Genomic DNA, 16,622 nt, shown 5'->3' on the forward strand with positions numbered 1-16,622 from the left:
CAGAGACAACAGCCATAGCCTTGGGCACAAAGACCTGGGTCCCTTTTGGACTTTGAGTCTTGCCGCAGCGCTTGATCCTCTCCACACCTGGCTGCACTAGCGAATCCCAGACATGTACCTCTTTCCCTGTACCTGTATACAATTTCTGGGGGTTGTCTCACTGAATATGAACTGAGTCTGATAACTCAGATCTTCTTGGTGTCCATGCTCCTCATAAGGCAGCTCTGTAGGAAGCTGCCCTGGTTCCTGGTGAGGAGGCACCACTGCTCGTATGGCATCCCTCATGGTGCCCAGGCCCTCCTCCTCCTGGGCCCTGCTCACTCGGCAGGGTCCCAGGCTGCCCTGATGTGTGGGGTTTCTCTTCCTCTGGTGCAGGACTGGGCTCTTCAGTTTGAATAATACAGGAGGAACTAGTATAATACAGAGTTTGAAAAATACAGTTTGATTAATACAGGAGGAACTAGTTGAATGGAGATACAGCACAGAATAACTGAAGGGTAGGGGATTGGAGGCTGCCGGATTCCACTTTTTCTGTTCTTCCTTCTCATGTATGCTGTTATTTTGTCTGGAACTGCATCCTATATAGAATACATAGGGCCGCTCCTTGATAGGGAAGGTCTCCTCACAGACAATGACATAGGCAAAGCAGAGACGCTTAACGCCTTCCTTGCCTCTGTCTTCAATGCCGATGATGGGCTTCGGGACCCAGGGTGCCCTGAGCTGGAGGACCGGGACGGTGGGGATGACAAACTCCCAACCGACCCTGAACGTGTGTGGGATTTGCTACTCCACCTGGATCCCTACAAGTCCATGGGTCCGGATGGGATTCATCCCTGGGTGTTGAAAGAGCTGGCGGATGTCATTGCGGAACCTCTCTCAATTATTTTTCAACAATCCTGGGAGTCTGGAGAGGTCCCGGTAGACTGGAAGCTGGCAAATGTTGTGCCGATTTTCAAGAAGGGTCAGAAAGCAATTACAGGCCTGTCAGTCTCACGTCAGTGCCTGGTAAAATCATGGAGAAGATGGTTCTCAAACTTCTTGAGGCGCACCTGGGGGACAAAGCAGTCATTGGTCCCAGCCAGCATGGGTTTGTGAAGGGTAGGTCCTGCCTAACTAACCTCATTTCCTTTTATGATAAGATCACCCGTATGGTGGACCAAGGGAAACCAGCTGATGTGATTTTTTTGGACTTCAGCAAGGCTTTTGACACGGTTTCCCATAGGATCCTACTGGACAAAATGTCCACCATACAGCTAAATAAAAACATCATACGATGGGTGAGCAATTGGCTAACGGGCAGGGCCCAAAGGGTTATGGTGAATGGGGCTGCGTCAGGCTGGCGGGCGGTCACTAGTGGGGTCCCTCAAGGCTCCATTTTAGGGCCGGTTGTGGGACAACACAAAATGTGGGACAACAACAAATTCTCTTTAACCCTAGTTGGTCCCTAAAAAGGGTAGAGCTAGCGCTGCACATTCTAAAACAATCTCAGCGCGTGCCACGGGATGCAACTGGGTTATTAGGGACAGGATTAGGTATATTAAATAACATTGATGCTGAGGTCTTAATGAGTAGAATAACTGCTACTACAGATGACCTAAGGAAACTGGAACAACCAATAAAATCATCCTTATTGGCTTTAGGAGCAAATCAATGGCTTCTATCAGATGTTTTGCCCCATTGGGAACAAATTGAGGAAAATGATCATCAATTAATTGTAAATGCCCTTGGAAAAACCCAAGGCAATACCTCCCTTGCCTTGAGCTGTATCCAAGCGCAGTTATGGATACAATCTGTAGCAGCAGCTATTATTAGAGAGGGAGAAGGAAAAACTTTGCCCACTGAAATTCGAAAATTGATTTGGGATAATGCTTCAGAATTTGAAAAAGAGTTTCAAGCTTGGTGGCAATTAGTCAACTTTACCCATTATGCAGAAAATGATAAAATTGTTGCCTTTATACTTACTATAAGTAATGCCACCATATACAATGTATATCCAATCATTGCATTAGGACTCAATCATAATGGAACTATACTTTATCCTAAAGAGCATAAAGTATGGGCCCATCAAAAGGGAGGAAAGTGGCAAACAATTGATGTAAATGCATAAAGTAATACGCTGGAATCTCAAGACATTTGTCTTGACACTGAGCAAAATATTTGCCACTTTGAGATACATCCTAATGAAACCCTTGAAACTGTACTTATATATATTGGGAAAGGTTGTGTTTGTATGAGAACTCATTGTGATTCTATAGTCGTAGATAATACAGTGGTAGATACCAGTAATCACTCTAATGTTTGTGTTTGCAATTTTACCAAAATTCTAGGATGTGATTTTAATTACTCAGTTCCTGTCACTTCTTATCAACTTATTGCATCTAATTGTATTCTGCTTCATGAGCTGCTGCCTACTCCTATTGGAATGAACCTCACCTTGGTGAAGAAATTGCTGGTACATGAGGACCTGAAGCAGCTGATGACTCAAGTCCGAGAAAATGGACAAAAGACTCTGATTACTGTCCATCATGATGCACAAGAAATACATCGAGTGATGGAAAGAGTGAAGAGAGATGAGAGACACCGTTGGTGGGACAATTTGTTTGGATGGTTGCCAGCTGCCAAGGGAATCTTCAACAAGATGCTTCACCCTGTTATTGTTCTGCTAATACTCACTGTGTTATGTTTTATACTGACAATCAGTTTGTATGTTAAACTCTGGTTTATGATGAAACGTTTAGCATCCCTACACAATGTACATACACTCGGTAAACCTCAATCCGAGAATGTATGTGATGTCCCTGACATATTCCAACTGTCGTGAAGCTTGAGTGACTATAGTCACGGGGTGGATTATGTGGTGTAAATGCCTGAAGTAACTAGGAAAATAAAACTAACATTCACACTTCTAAGGAAAAGGTACAGCATTGAAGAGGCTTTCAGGGTAGGGCATAACTGCATTATCCGAGCATTCCCTAGGCTCCCAACCTTAGATGCTATCGCACTGGGGAAACTTGGTGTGCTAGCTCTAAGGAACACCACGGAGCGTAGAGTGGAGTGGAGACACCACAGCTAGGCTCTGTAATCAGGTGGGGCCTCGATTGTTCTTGTGCACAAAGCTGCACTTTTTGCCACCCTAAGCCAAAGACCTGTCATGTTTTGACAAATGCTGTACCCTAGTGTACTTTTTGCTCATTATAACATCGTTATAATACCAAAACACACCTCCATCCCAAAAGCTACTCGCCTCCAAGGTGCGACCACCCCTCACTGAGCATGCGCTCTGAATTTCTCGGAGCCTATTACTTTAAACAAAGACGGGAAAACTTTACACCAATCATAACTAAGATATGCTTGACTAGAGCCACTCAAGCTCCACCTAAAAGATAGAAAATAATATAAATTGGCCCAAGAGAGAGAGGATGTTAGGGAAGATACCACCTTCAGGGGAGATACCATCCCGAGGAAATACAGCATCCTTAGGACCTCCTGACTCCTGGGATCAGTCAACGGGCTGAGCCTCTCTTCCCCCCCCATTGGGACGCCTTTGGGTGAGATCTGAATATTTGCTTATAAATCTGTATAGAGTCTTTGATCCTTTTAACGCGTTTATTTCTAGGCTGCGCAGCTGTAACACCTGTAACACCTATAACACCTATAACATCTGTAACATCTGTAACATCTATAACATCTATAACATCTGTAACACCTACGACACCTGTGTAACATCTGTAACACCTATAACACCTGTCACATCTGTAACACCTATAACACCTGTGTATTTCATGCATACTAGCTTGCTTTTGCAGACAGTCACTATCGCCGGCAATCCAAAAGAACCTGATTATCTGTTGCTGTAATAAACCATACTTGATTACATTGTGATAGCTCTCATTAATGCAACTAGGGTGAGGGTGGTTATCCGTGATAGTTCAGTGTTCTGAATCTAACCAGACCCCCAGACGGTTAACGCATTTTTGGTGAATGTCTGAATGGACCCCCAGGTGGTTAATACGTTTTTGGTGAATGTCTGAGCGGACCCCCAGGCGGTTATTACGTTTTTGGTGAATGTCCGAACGGACCCCCAGACCGTTAATGTGTTTTTGGTGAATGTCCGACTGGTTCAGTACTCTGAATCCAACCGGGCCCGTAACGGTTAATCAGCTACACCCCTTTAACGCGACACTGGAGTGACAGGGGCATCCCAATAGTTAACTGCACTGGAGGCTGAAGTGAGTCTAAGAGGGAAGGAATGGCAAAAGCACCCCATTGGGATTGGACCAGAGGCTATGTGCATCCTCGGCATAGACTGCTTCAGGAGAGGGAATTCAGAGTTCCAAGAGGGCACCACCGGTGGGACTTTGGCATAGCTACCTTGGAGACAAAGGACATGAATCAGTTGTCTACTGTGCTTGGCCTTCCACAGAATCCTTCTGTTGTGGGTTTGCCGAGGGCTGAAGAACAGCAGGTGCCAATGGCTACCATGGTGGAGAACCTGAGGCAGTGTCACGCTAACCAAGACTCCCTGATTGGCATCCATGAGATGGGTCATCGACTGGAGAGCCAAGGTGTAGATGTAGAGCTTGGGAGAGTAGTTTAGTGATGTCAGCACTAAGGTAAAGTGTTGCGAAGCACAGACAAAACACGACAGACACCAGCAGAGTCAGATCATGTTTCTCCATTTTATTGCCCGAATAACCCGAATTTATAGTGAATTTTACAGGGATGGACAGTGTTTCACACAAGATTATTGGTCAAAAGCACACAGACAAACCGTTAAGAAAATAACATCACCTTTTGATTAGAAGTTAGGAAAACAACCCCCTTTGTGCTTAACAGTCACGTAGACCTAGTCCTTGAGGCCAGCTGCTGATAACAATATTTTCTGAGTTCCTTAATTGGGTGATGTGGGAGTCATTGCCGTGGGAGCTTCTCACAGTTACTCTGGCGGCTTGGTTTGCTCAGCTACAGCAGGCCCTGAGATTTCTAAGGCCTACCCCTGGTTGCTTAAAGCAAGCTTAGATCAAACAATTATGCCAATTCCCAACAGTAAAGTTGCCTGACCTGGGTTACACGTCCCAGAGTAGTGTCAGGCACAATGCAATTCTTTTTGCCTTCTTCATCTACAGCACAGGAAGTAGGACTTTGCCCTACTCTATTGACTGGGCAGGTCTTTTCACTCTACTCAATATAGGTTTCTGTGTCTGGAAGGGGACAATTTCGCCAATTTAGTCCAGGCTCATGGGTACAGCTACAGCCAATAAAGATGTATTTATTTTTCACCCTGAGTTTTCCACAGATGATCCAAGAGAGTCCATGGATGTCCAGGTGTCTACTGAGATTCAGGCTGAATTTCTCAGGATCCAATGGTCATTTCTATCTTATCTTATCTTATCTTATCTTATCTTATCTTATCTTATCTTATCTTATCTTATCTATCTATTTTAGTTTAGTTTAGTTTCATTTAGTTTAGTTTAGTTTAGTTTAGTTTAGTTTATTATTTTCTGAACACACCCTGACTTATCTTAGAAAGGGTTTCATGTGCTGGGCTGGGATGCAGTTACAGGGACAAAGACCACTGCTGGCAGTGGAGCTGTCAGACCAGCACACTCTGCTCTTCCCCCCGATGAAGGTCTCCAAAGAAGTCACCCTGGATCAATAGCAATAGGAGAATGAGGTTCAAAACTGAAATGCAGCAAAATTCAGCCTTTGAAACAAGAAAATATTTTTAGTGGTTGCTCTTTGAAATCTTCTTCCTTAATTACATCTTGCAAGCTCTGCAATTAGCTGCACAAGGCGTGAAGGCTTGAAGACAAATATCAAAGAGATGTTAGGAGTTTCTTCATTTTAATGAGTTCCATGGTGTATTTTGGTGCTCAGTCTATGAAGCTCAGGTACTGAGAAGAGAGTGATGTAACTGTTTAAGCAAGTAAAGTCAGGAGTAAAAGTTGAAGTGACTTGGAGTATTAACGAGCCCCACTGAGGGCTGTTACTAACAAAGGCTCCCCAGGGACTTGTTAGGGCAGATAATTGGAGGCCATGGTTACAGACAGGCAAAGCACTGTGCTGAGAAAAATTTTGGTTTGTTTTAGTGAAGAAGAAGAGCAAATGCCTGACCCCTAGAACTGTGAGAGGAGACCCTGCACCCCCACATCTGGCTCAAGGCTTTTCCTGGGGTCTGTGGGATGTGGTGGGCAGTGTGATGCCATGAGAACAACACTGGTGTCACAACTCCAAGGTGCTGCACAGGGTTGCAAGGAATCGATGAGGCCTCATCACAATGAATAAAATATATTTCCTCATAAGCTCTAGGCAAGAGGACAGAAATTTCAGGGCTGTTGGGCCTACCATTTCTACCAGTACCCTCTGTCTTCCCCTCTGCAGGCTTTCCTATCATGTGCCACAGTCTGACCTATTTCCTTGAAGTCTTCAGACACCCATCTCTGTTCACCATCTTGCGTTCATCCCTTGCTTTCACTGATGTCTCGTCAGCCCTCACCAGATGTTCCTTGAAACACAAAGAGACGGTCTAATCAGAGGGTGACCTCTGGCACCACAGCAATGTACTTTGAGGGACATTTCTTCCTCCTTGTGGCCAATGCTTAACTTCCAAGGTGTACTTTGTGGAAGTTTTTTCTTCTGCTCTTTCCTACTACCAAAGGAAGCTCCCTCAGAGTGGAAACCACTCCTGAAGTAGGCATCCCAACCCAGCAGGCTCCTTTCAGCCTCTCAGCCAACCAGACACAAGTCACCTCAGCAGCAGCTTCCAAGCCAGGGGCCTGCTGCTGGCTTTGCAGCTTCTTGTGGAGACACAGCCAAGCCTTGTGCCTGCTGCTGCCCACTCATGGACTCAAGCAGAAGGGACAGGACAACCCATGTGGGGGCCTTCTTTCTGCCTGGGTCCTCCTCGGTCTGGAGGCAGAGGGGATCCCCCAGTCAGCATGCCAAGCAGGTGCCTTCTGCTGGCCTAGCAGGGCCACTGCCAGATGTCAGCCCAAAAGTGCAGCTCCCAGGGAGAAGTCAAGGCTGACCTACCACCTCCAGACACAAGTGACCTCCCAGTCCCTTTCCGTGACACGTTCCCGCTGCTGCCCTATCAAGTGCAGAGACAGAAGTGACCTCACAGTCACTGCCACAGTCACATTGCTCTTGCTGGGGCAGGAGATCCTGAAGCAGAGCTGAGCTCATCAGAGCATTCCCACCCATCTCCTCCTTGTTGTCCAGAAGCTGATCAGATCCATGGCCCCTCACATTCATCTTTGCATGCCATGTGACTGCAGAGCAACCTCATGGTTATTACCCTGCATCATGAGCCAAACACCTTAAGTGCTTGAGATAAGTGCCAAGCACCTTAAGTGCTTAAGTTAAGGGTTAGGGAAAGGGCTGGATGTGAAGAAGTGAATGCAAAGGAATCAGAGCTTTTGTTGTTAGGCATCCATGTATGAGGTTAGGGACTAGGGCTCAGCTTTCTGTGATAGAGACTAATCAAATATTTAGTGGGAGGGTTTGGTGTTTGGCTTGTGGTGTCAGGTCTGTGGTTAGGGTATGTGCAAGTTCTTTGGTTTTGTTTAGGTCTGCAAGAAGTCTAGGGCTAAATAGAGCATGTTAATGGTAGTGTTAAGGGCAGGGATCAGGGTGAGCAAGAGACTATGGGTGATGTAATGAGGCTGTGGACTAGTTTTGGCTTCAAGGGATCTTGTGGTCAAACATTAGAGCAGTGGATTCCTATCAGTGTGTGAAGTAGCTTTGATGTTTACGGATTAATGTTACAGGTTAAAATAGGGAAATGGCCTCACATAACTGCTTTAAGTCTGTTTTATGGTAGGACCAACAGTACCTGAACATTCTTACCTCTGCAAAATCATCACCTTCTGCTGTCCACGCTCCTTTGCCCTCCCACAAGTCTCACATCTCTGTTGGCCAGGCTTCTCCTGACTTCCCCATATCAGTCATCTTCTTAGGGGAAGTTTGGAGAACCAGCATGGAGAAGGAGAGAAACGTCTGTAGGAGCACCGTGCACAATGTGCCCAGCAGTTCTGCAACACCACAGAAGCAGGCCTGAAGGATGAGTTTAGGCAAAAGCTGATACCTCTGATATGACAACACCTATTCAAGACCTCTTCCTCTATGGGGCCTACCAGGTACTTAGAAAGAGGGGATCTCACAAACTGTGTGCAGAGCAGGTGCATCTGTGTCGTGGTTTAACCCGGCCGGCAGCTAAACACCACGCAGCCGTTCGCTCACCCTCCCCCCTCCCTCTCTGGGACGGGGGAGAGAAATGGAAAGTGAAGCCCGTGAGTTGAGATAAAGACAGTTTAATAAGACAGGAAAATAATAATAACAAAATAATAATAAAATAATAACAATAATAATACAATGGTGATAATAGGAAAGTAATAATAGTATGTACAAACAAGTGATGCACAATGCAATTGCTCACCACTCGCTGACCGATGCCCAGCCTAACCCCGAGCAGTCCGGCCCCCTCCCCCCGGCTAGCCACCCCTATATATTGTTTAGCATGACGTCAGATGGTATGGAATACCCCTTTGGCTAGTTTGGGTCACCTGTCCCGGGTCTGTCCCCTCCCAGCTCTTACTGCACCCCCAGCCTGCCCGTTGGCAGGACAGAGCAAAAGGCTGAGATGTCCTTGGCTTAGTATAAGCACTGCTCTGCAACAATTAAAGCATCGGGGTGTTATCAGCACTCTTCTCATCCTAAGCCAAAACACAGCATTCCACCAGCTACTAGGAAGAAAATTAATTCTGTTCTAACTGAAACCAGGACATCTATCCACCCCTTATTCCATACCATTTATGTCATGCTCAGGTTACACTCTTTTCCATACATTCTAATTAGTCACCTATAGTAATCATGGTAGTGATAACATACAGTATAATATACTATTTAACATGGTACAATTCAGTTCATGGGCTATTCTCACCCAGTATTAAATCTCCTTGAGGTACACACCGGACCTCTCCGTTCTTTTGCATCACCCACCAAGTGTATCCAGGTCCCTGAGCGAAAACAATTCCACGAATAGGTTTGCCTTTTCCTGAGGCAGGAGTAGCCCAGACTGTTTTACCCAGCATATTTTTTACATGCACTACAGGAACTTTATCCCCATCTACAGTACGTAACAGGTTGGATTGGGCAGGTCCAGCTCGGTTGGTAGATCCCCTAGTATTGACTAACCAGGTGGCCTTTGCCAAATGCGTATCCCAGTTTTTGAACGTCCCAGCGCCCATTGCTTTCAAGGTAGTCTTTAACAGGCCATTGTATCGTTCAACTTTCCCGGAGGCTGGTGCATGATAGGGGATGTGATACACCCATTCAATACCATGTTCTTTGGCCCAAGTGTCTATAAGGTTGTTTCGGAAGTGAGTCCCATTGTCTGATTCTATTCTTTCTGGGGTGCCATGTCGCCATAGGACTTGCTTTTCAAGGCCCAGGATGGTGTTCCGGGCGGTGGCATGAGGCACAGGATATGTTTCCAGCCATCCGGTGGTTGCTTCCACCATTGTAAGTACGTGGCGCTTGCCATTGCGAGTTTGAGGGAGTGTGATGTAATCAATCTGCCAGACCTCTCCATATTGATATTTCAGCCATCATCCTCCATACCAAAGAGGCTTTGACCGTTTGGCTTGCTTGATTGCAGCACATGTTTCACAGTCATGAATAACCTGTGCTAGAGCGTCCATGGTCAGGTCCACCCCTCGATCACGAGCCCATCTGTATGTTGCATTTCTACCTTGATGGCCTGAGGTGTCATGGGCCCATCGGGCTATAAATAATTCACCTTTATGCTGCCAATCCAAGTCCACCTGAGCTACTTCAGTCTTAGCAGCCTGATCTACCTGCTGGTTGTTTTGATGTTCTTCAGTAGCCCGATTCTTGGGCACATGAGCATCTACGCGGCGTACCTTGACAGCCAGGTTCTCTACCCGAGCAGCAATATCTTGCCACAATGCAGCAGCCCAGATGGGTTTGCCCCTACGCTGCCAGTTGTTTTGCTTCCATTGCTGTAACCATACCCACAGGGCATTTGCTACCATCCATGAATCGGTGTAGAGATAGAGAACCGGCCATTTTTCTCGTTCAGCAATGTCTAAAGCCAGCTGAATGGCTTTCACTTCTGCAAACTGACTCGATTCACCTTCTCCCTCAGCAGCTTCTGCAACTCGTCGCGTAGGACTCCATACAGCAGCCTTCCATCTCCGATGCTTCCCCACAATACGACAGGACCCATCAGTGAACAGGGCATATTTCTTTTCATTCTCTGGCAACTGGTTGTACAGTGGGGCTTCTTCAGCACGACCCACCTCCTCCTCTGATGATATCCCAAAGTATTTGCCTTCTGGCCAGTCCATGATCACTTCCAATATTCCTGGGCGACTGGGGTTTCCTATTCGAGCCCGCTGAGTAATCAGTGCAACCCACTTGCTCCATGTAACATCAGTTGCATGATGCGTAGAGGGGACCCTTCCCTTGAACATCCAGCCTAGTACCGGCAATCGGGGTGCTAGGAGGAGCTGCGCTTCAGTACCGACCACCTCCGAAGCAGATCGAACTCCTTCATATGCTGCCAATATCTCCTTTTCAGTTGGAGTATAGCGGGCCTCAGATCCTCTGTATCCCCGACTCCAAAACCCCAGGGGCCGACCTCGAGTTTCCCCAGGTTCTTTCTGCCAGAGGCTCCAGGTGGGGCCGTTCTCCCCGGCTGCAGTGTAGAGCACATTCTTTACATCTGGTCCTGTTCGAACTGGCCCAAGGGCTACTGCATGGACTATTTCCTGCTTGATTTGTTCAAAGGCTTGTCGTTGTTCAGGGCCCCATTCAAACTCATTCTTCTTACGGGTTACTTGGTAGAGCGGGTTTACAATCAGACTGTAATTTGGGATGTGCATTCTCCAAAACCCCACAACACCTAGGAAAGTCTGTGTTTCTTTTTTGTTAGTTGGTGGAGACATAGCTGTTATTTTGTTGATCACATCCATTGGGATTTGACGACGTCCATCTTGCCATTTTATTCCTAAAAACTGGATCTCTCGTGCAGGTCCTTTGACTTTATTCTGTTTTATGGCAAAACCGGCTTTCAGAAGGATTTGGACTATTTTCTTCCCTTTCTCGAAAACTTCCTCTGCTGTGTCACCCCACACAATAATGTCATCGATGTACTGCAGGTGTTCAGGAGCTTCCCCCTGCTCTAGCGCAGACTGGATCAGCCCATGGCAAATGGTAGGGCTGTGTTTCCACCCCTGGGGCAGCCTATTCCAAGTATATTGGACTCCCCTCCAAGTGAAGGCAAATTGTGGCCTGCACTCTGCTGCTAGAGGGATGGAGAAAAATGCATTAGCGATATCAATTGTGGCGTACCACTTGGCTGCCCTCGATTCAAGTTCATACTGAAGTTCCAGCATGTCCGGCACTGCAGCACTCAGTGGTGGCGTGACTTCGTTCAGGCCACGATAGTCCACTGTTAGTCTCCACTCGCCATTAGACTTTCGCACTGGCCATATGGGGCTATTGAAAGGTGAATGGGTCTTGCTGATCACTCCTTGGCTCTCCAATTGACGAATTAGCTTATGGATGGGAATCAGGGAGTCTCGGTTAGTGCGATATTGCCGCCGGTGCACAGTTGTGGTAGCAATTGGCACTTGCTGTTCTTCGACCCTCAGCAACCCCACAACAGAGGGGTCCTCTGAGAGACCAGGCAAGGTAGATAATTGTTTAATGCCCTCTGTCTCTAAGGCAGCTATACCAAAAGCCCACCGGAACCCTTTTGGGTCCTTGCAATATCCTCTTCTAAGGTAGTCTATGCCAAGGATACATGGAGCATCCGGGCCAGTCACAATGCGGTGCTTTTCCCACTCATTCCCAGTCAGACTCACTTCAGCCTCCAATACAGTCAACTGCTGAGATCCCCCTGTCACTCCACAAATACAGATGGGCTCTGGCCCTTTATAGCTCAATGGCATTAGAGTACATTGTGCACTGGTGTCTACTAAAGCCTTATACTTCTGTGCGCCTGACGTGCCAGGCCATCGAATCCACACAGTCCAATAAACTCGATTGTCCCTTTCCTCCCCCTGGCTGGAGGCAGGGCCTCCCTAATCCTGGTCAGAATCTTCTTCATTTCTGTGTTTGAAGGACTGTCTGCTGGAAGTTGGAGCAGCAAACTTTTCGGAGAATCCCTTTTTCCTGATTGTTTTCTTTTGCAACTCACGTACCCGTGCCTCTAGGGTCGCGGTAGATTTTCCATCCCATTTTCTCATGTCCTCTCCATGGTCTCGTAAGTAAAACCACAGGGTGGCACGGAGTGAGTACCCACCATATCATCTTCCTTGTGTGGATGAACGTCTACCCCTGATAGTTGAGACACTGCTTTGTACAGGTGCGGAGGAGAATAATCTCTCTTCAAGTTGGTGGAACTCTTCAGAAAGTTTCTCCACAGCTGAGACGCAGGCCTGTAAGGAAGAGGAGAGACTTTCTTCGTACTGCTGGAGTTGTTTAGCCGCTTCATCCACTGTGGGTTCCTCATCCTCTTTCCAGGCCATTATTGCCAATGAGCTGGCATATGATGATGGTTCACTCCGTACAAACTTCCGTCACATGGGTCGTATACACCTGACTTCATCTGGATCTTTGGATGTTTGTCTGAGGTCTGGATCCTCATAAATCACTTCCCGTACGGCTAATTCCCTCAGGTACTGGATTCCTTTCTCCATAGTGGTCCACTTGCCTGGTAGACATAAAAGTTCTTCCTTGAAGGGATACCTTTCCCTCACAGCTGAGAGGAGATGCCTCCAGAGGCTGTGAGATTGTGCTCCATCTGCAATTGTTTTGTCAATGCCTGCGTGTCTAGCAAGGGATCCCAGCCACCTGGCTTACCTGCCGTCTAATTCCACACAATTGGCTCCAGTGTCCCAGCACCAGAGCAGCCAGGTGACAAGCTGCTCACCTATACAACGACCAAAATCTTTTCGCACATCTCGTAGGTCACGCTCGTTTAGGCTTCGGGTAGTTACTGTTGATTTTTCGGCATCCTCATCTTCCTCCTCCTGAATCCTTGATGGCCCATCATCATTGTAGTCTCTATACCTAGATTTGGCAGAAGACTCTCTGCGTTCTAAATGACCTGAATCTCTATACCATTTTTTCACCTTCTCTACAGGGTCAACTTGCACTGCTACAGCTCGTTTCTCTGACCCATCCACAGGAGCTGGAGCAGCTGCATGAACCGGAGCTGGAGCAGCTGCAGGAACCGGAGCTGGAGCAGCTACAGGAACTGGAACTGGAGTGGCTGCAGAAGCTTGAACTGGAGCGGCTGCAGGGTCCACCATAGGGGTTGGAGTGGCCGTTGGATCTGTCACAGGAGCTGGAGTGGCCGCAGGGTCTGTCGCTAAGTTGATAGTAGTATCAATTTCAGCTCAATATGCATGAGCCAGGCCCCAGCACACTACAGTGATTTGAGTCACTTTGGAACTGCCAGAATCATGACGCCTTTTTTTCAAGCATTCTACCATTTTTTGAGGATTTTGCAGTTGTTCAGGGGTGAATTTGCAAAACACTGGAGGTGCCAACTGCTCTGGATGCCTGCCCATATCCTTCCATACTCCCTGCCACCCACAACTATACTGCCTCCAGGCAGATCTCTGGATAAGATTCCTAAGTAGTTGTTTAACTTTAAGCAAAACCTGAAGCACATTCAGGAGGCAGAACAAAAAGACTATGCTGGTCTGAGTATTCCAAGGATATTCAATATCTTGGCGAGCTATTGTAATAAGCTCGGACGATAAGAGGGTGGTGAAGGAGAAAGGGAGAGTGATCGAGAAAGAAAAAATATCTTCCCCTGTCTCCTCCACAGATTGACTCCATGATGAAAAAAGGCAACAGGTATAATTGCTAATAGTTTCCAAAATACAGTTTCCAAAGTATTGAGTCGACGATGTTACTGAGTACAAATACCAAGTTAGAGTCATGACCAGATATTTCATCATCTCATAAGCCACTGTTACAACACACAGTACCATAATGGTCTGAAACCAGGGCCTGGAGAGGATAAACAACATGACAGAGAGCACATACGGAAAATAATGTGATATAATACTCAATTTGCAAAGCAGGCGCAGCAGAGTTGAGATTAAAGCAATCAGCATTATGACAAGTAACTATTAAGCAGGTCTAATACTTATTACAATTTTAGTTTAAAAAAAAAAAAAAAACTTTTTAGCCCCACCTAAGCAGGGCTTCAAAGGTCAAAACCTAGACCAATACCTATAGGAGAATGATGCTCTCAACTGAAACACAACAAAATTCAACCTTTAAAATGAAGAAAGATTTTTATTAGATGCTCTTTGAAATCTTCCCCCTTAACTAGAACATGAAAGCTCTACAATTAGCTGAACAAGTATTGAAGACTTGAAGAAAATGGTGGGAGAGATATGGCTCATTAGGAGTTTCTGTGTTTTAATGAGTTCCATGGAGTATTTTGGTGCTGAGTCAATGAAACTTGGGTACTGAGCAGAGAATGATGCAACTGTGTGAAAAAGCAAATGCAAAAGGAAAAGCTGAAGTGACTTGGAGTCTTAATGGGCCCCACTGAGGGCTGTTACTAACAAAGCCTCCCCAGGCACATGTTAGGACAGATAATTGGAGGCCATGGTTACAGGCAGGCAAAGCACTGTGCTGAGAAAAGTCTGGTTGGTTTTGGTGAAGACAAGGTCCAAGGCCTGACCCCAGCCACTGCAAGGAGAGATCCTGCATCCCCCTGTCTGCCTCAGGACTTTTCTTGGGGGTCTGAGGAATGCGATGGGCAGTGTGATGCCATGAGAAGAACACTGGTATGACACCACCCTGCCTCTGCACAGGGTTGCAAGGAAGCAAAGAGGCTGCATTGCAATGACTATATGTCATCTTCTCATAAGCTCTAGCCAAAGGGACAGGGCTGTTGGGTCCTTCCATTCTTGCCAGCACTCTCTGCCTTCTCCTCTGCATGATTTAAAATGCTGTCCCACACCTTTTCCTACTTCCTGGAAGTCTGCAGACAGCCATCTCTGTTCACCACCTTGCTCTCATCCCAGCATTTCCATCATTTCACAAATGTCTCATCAACCCTCACCAGCTGTTCCTTGAAAAAAGAAGCTGGGGTCCGATCATAGATACTCACCAGCATCTCCCAAGCCATGGGCCTGCTGCTGGCCTTGCAGCTTCTTGGCTACACACAGCCAAGCCTTGTGCCTGCTGCTGTCCAGACGTGGACTCAAGCAGAAGGGACAGGACAACCCATCTGGGGGCCTTCTTTCTGCCTGGGTCCTCGTGGGTCTGGAGTCAGAGGGGATCCCCCAGTCAGCATGCCAAGCAGGTGCCTTCTGCTGGCCTAGCAGGGCCACTGCCAGATGTCAGCCCAAAAGTCCAGATCCCAGGGAGAAGCCAAGGGTGACCTGTCAGCTACAGACCGAAGTGACCTCCCAGTCCCTTTTCGTGACACGTTCCTGCTGCTGCTCACATCCGTGTTTGAATGCCATGTGACTTCAGAGAAGTGTCACAATTCCTATCTTGCCCCAAGGGGCGAAATGACCAAAGTTAAGGGTTAGGAGAAGGTCTGAAGGTTAATGCAGAGGAATGAGGGCTTTGTCTGATTTATGTTTACTTTTGGGATTAGGGACTAGGATTCACCTTTCTGAGTGATTAACAGAGATTAATCCGTTGTTTTGTGACCAGGTTTGATGTTCTGCTTGGGGTGTCAGGTCTGTGGTTAGGGGATGGGTAGGTTTGGTGTTTCAAGGTTTTGTTTAGGTCTGCGTAGAAATCTAGGGTTAAATAGAGCAATTACAAGCGTGTGTTAAGGGCAGGGGTCAAGGTAAGCAACAGAGTAAAGGTAAGGGCAAGAGGCTATGGGCTGAGTTTTGGCTTCAGTGCATACTTTGAAGTCAGGCATAAGAGTAGTAGATTCCTGTCAGGGTGTGGGGTAGCGTTTATATTTATGAATTAAGGTTACTGGTTGAAAGTGGGGAAGGGCCTAATATGTCTCTTTTAAGTCAGTATTACAGCAGCATCAGCATAACCTGAACCCTCTTACCTCTACAAAATCCCAAATTTCTGCTGGTCAAGCCCCTATTCCCTCCCCCAAATCTCACATCTCTCCTGTCCATGCTTCTCCTGACCTCCCCATATCAGTCATCTCACTGGGATCAGCTTTCTGATGGCTTTCATGATCTCAGAGTTAAGGTTTAGGAGAGGGTTTAACATAAGGAGGTTAATGCACAAGAACAGGGGCTTTGGGTTAGAGATTAAACAAATGCTTGGTGGGAGGGTTTGGTGTTCTGCTTGGGGTGTCAGATCTGTGGTTAGGCTATGGGCAAACTTTGCGCTTTAGGGTTTTCTTTACATTGGTAAGAAGTTATCTAGGATTAAATAGAGCATATTAATGCTATTGTAAAGGGAAGGGAACAGGTTCATCAAGAGAGCAAGTGTAAAGGTAAGGGGCTGAGAAGCAAACCCACCTCATGGTGTTTAGCAATGTGGGTTTGTGTGACATGATTAGAAGGACAGTCATTGGATGGGACGAACTTGGAGGTCTTTTTCTATGATTCTATCAAGGCAAGATAGATATTTTTCTA

The sequence above is a fragment of the Anas acuta genome, chromosome W, assembly GCF_963932015.1.
Source record: "Anas acuta chromosome W, bAnaAcu1.1, whole genome shotgun sequence".
Lineage (NCBI taxonomy): Eukaryota > Metazoa > Chordata > Aves > Anseriformes > Anatidae > Anas > Anas acuta.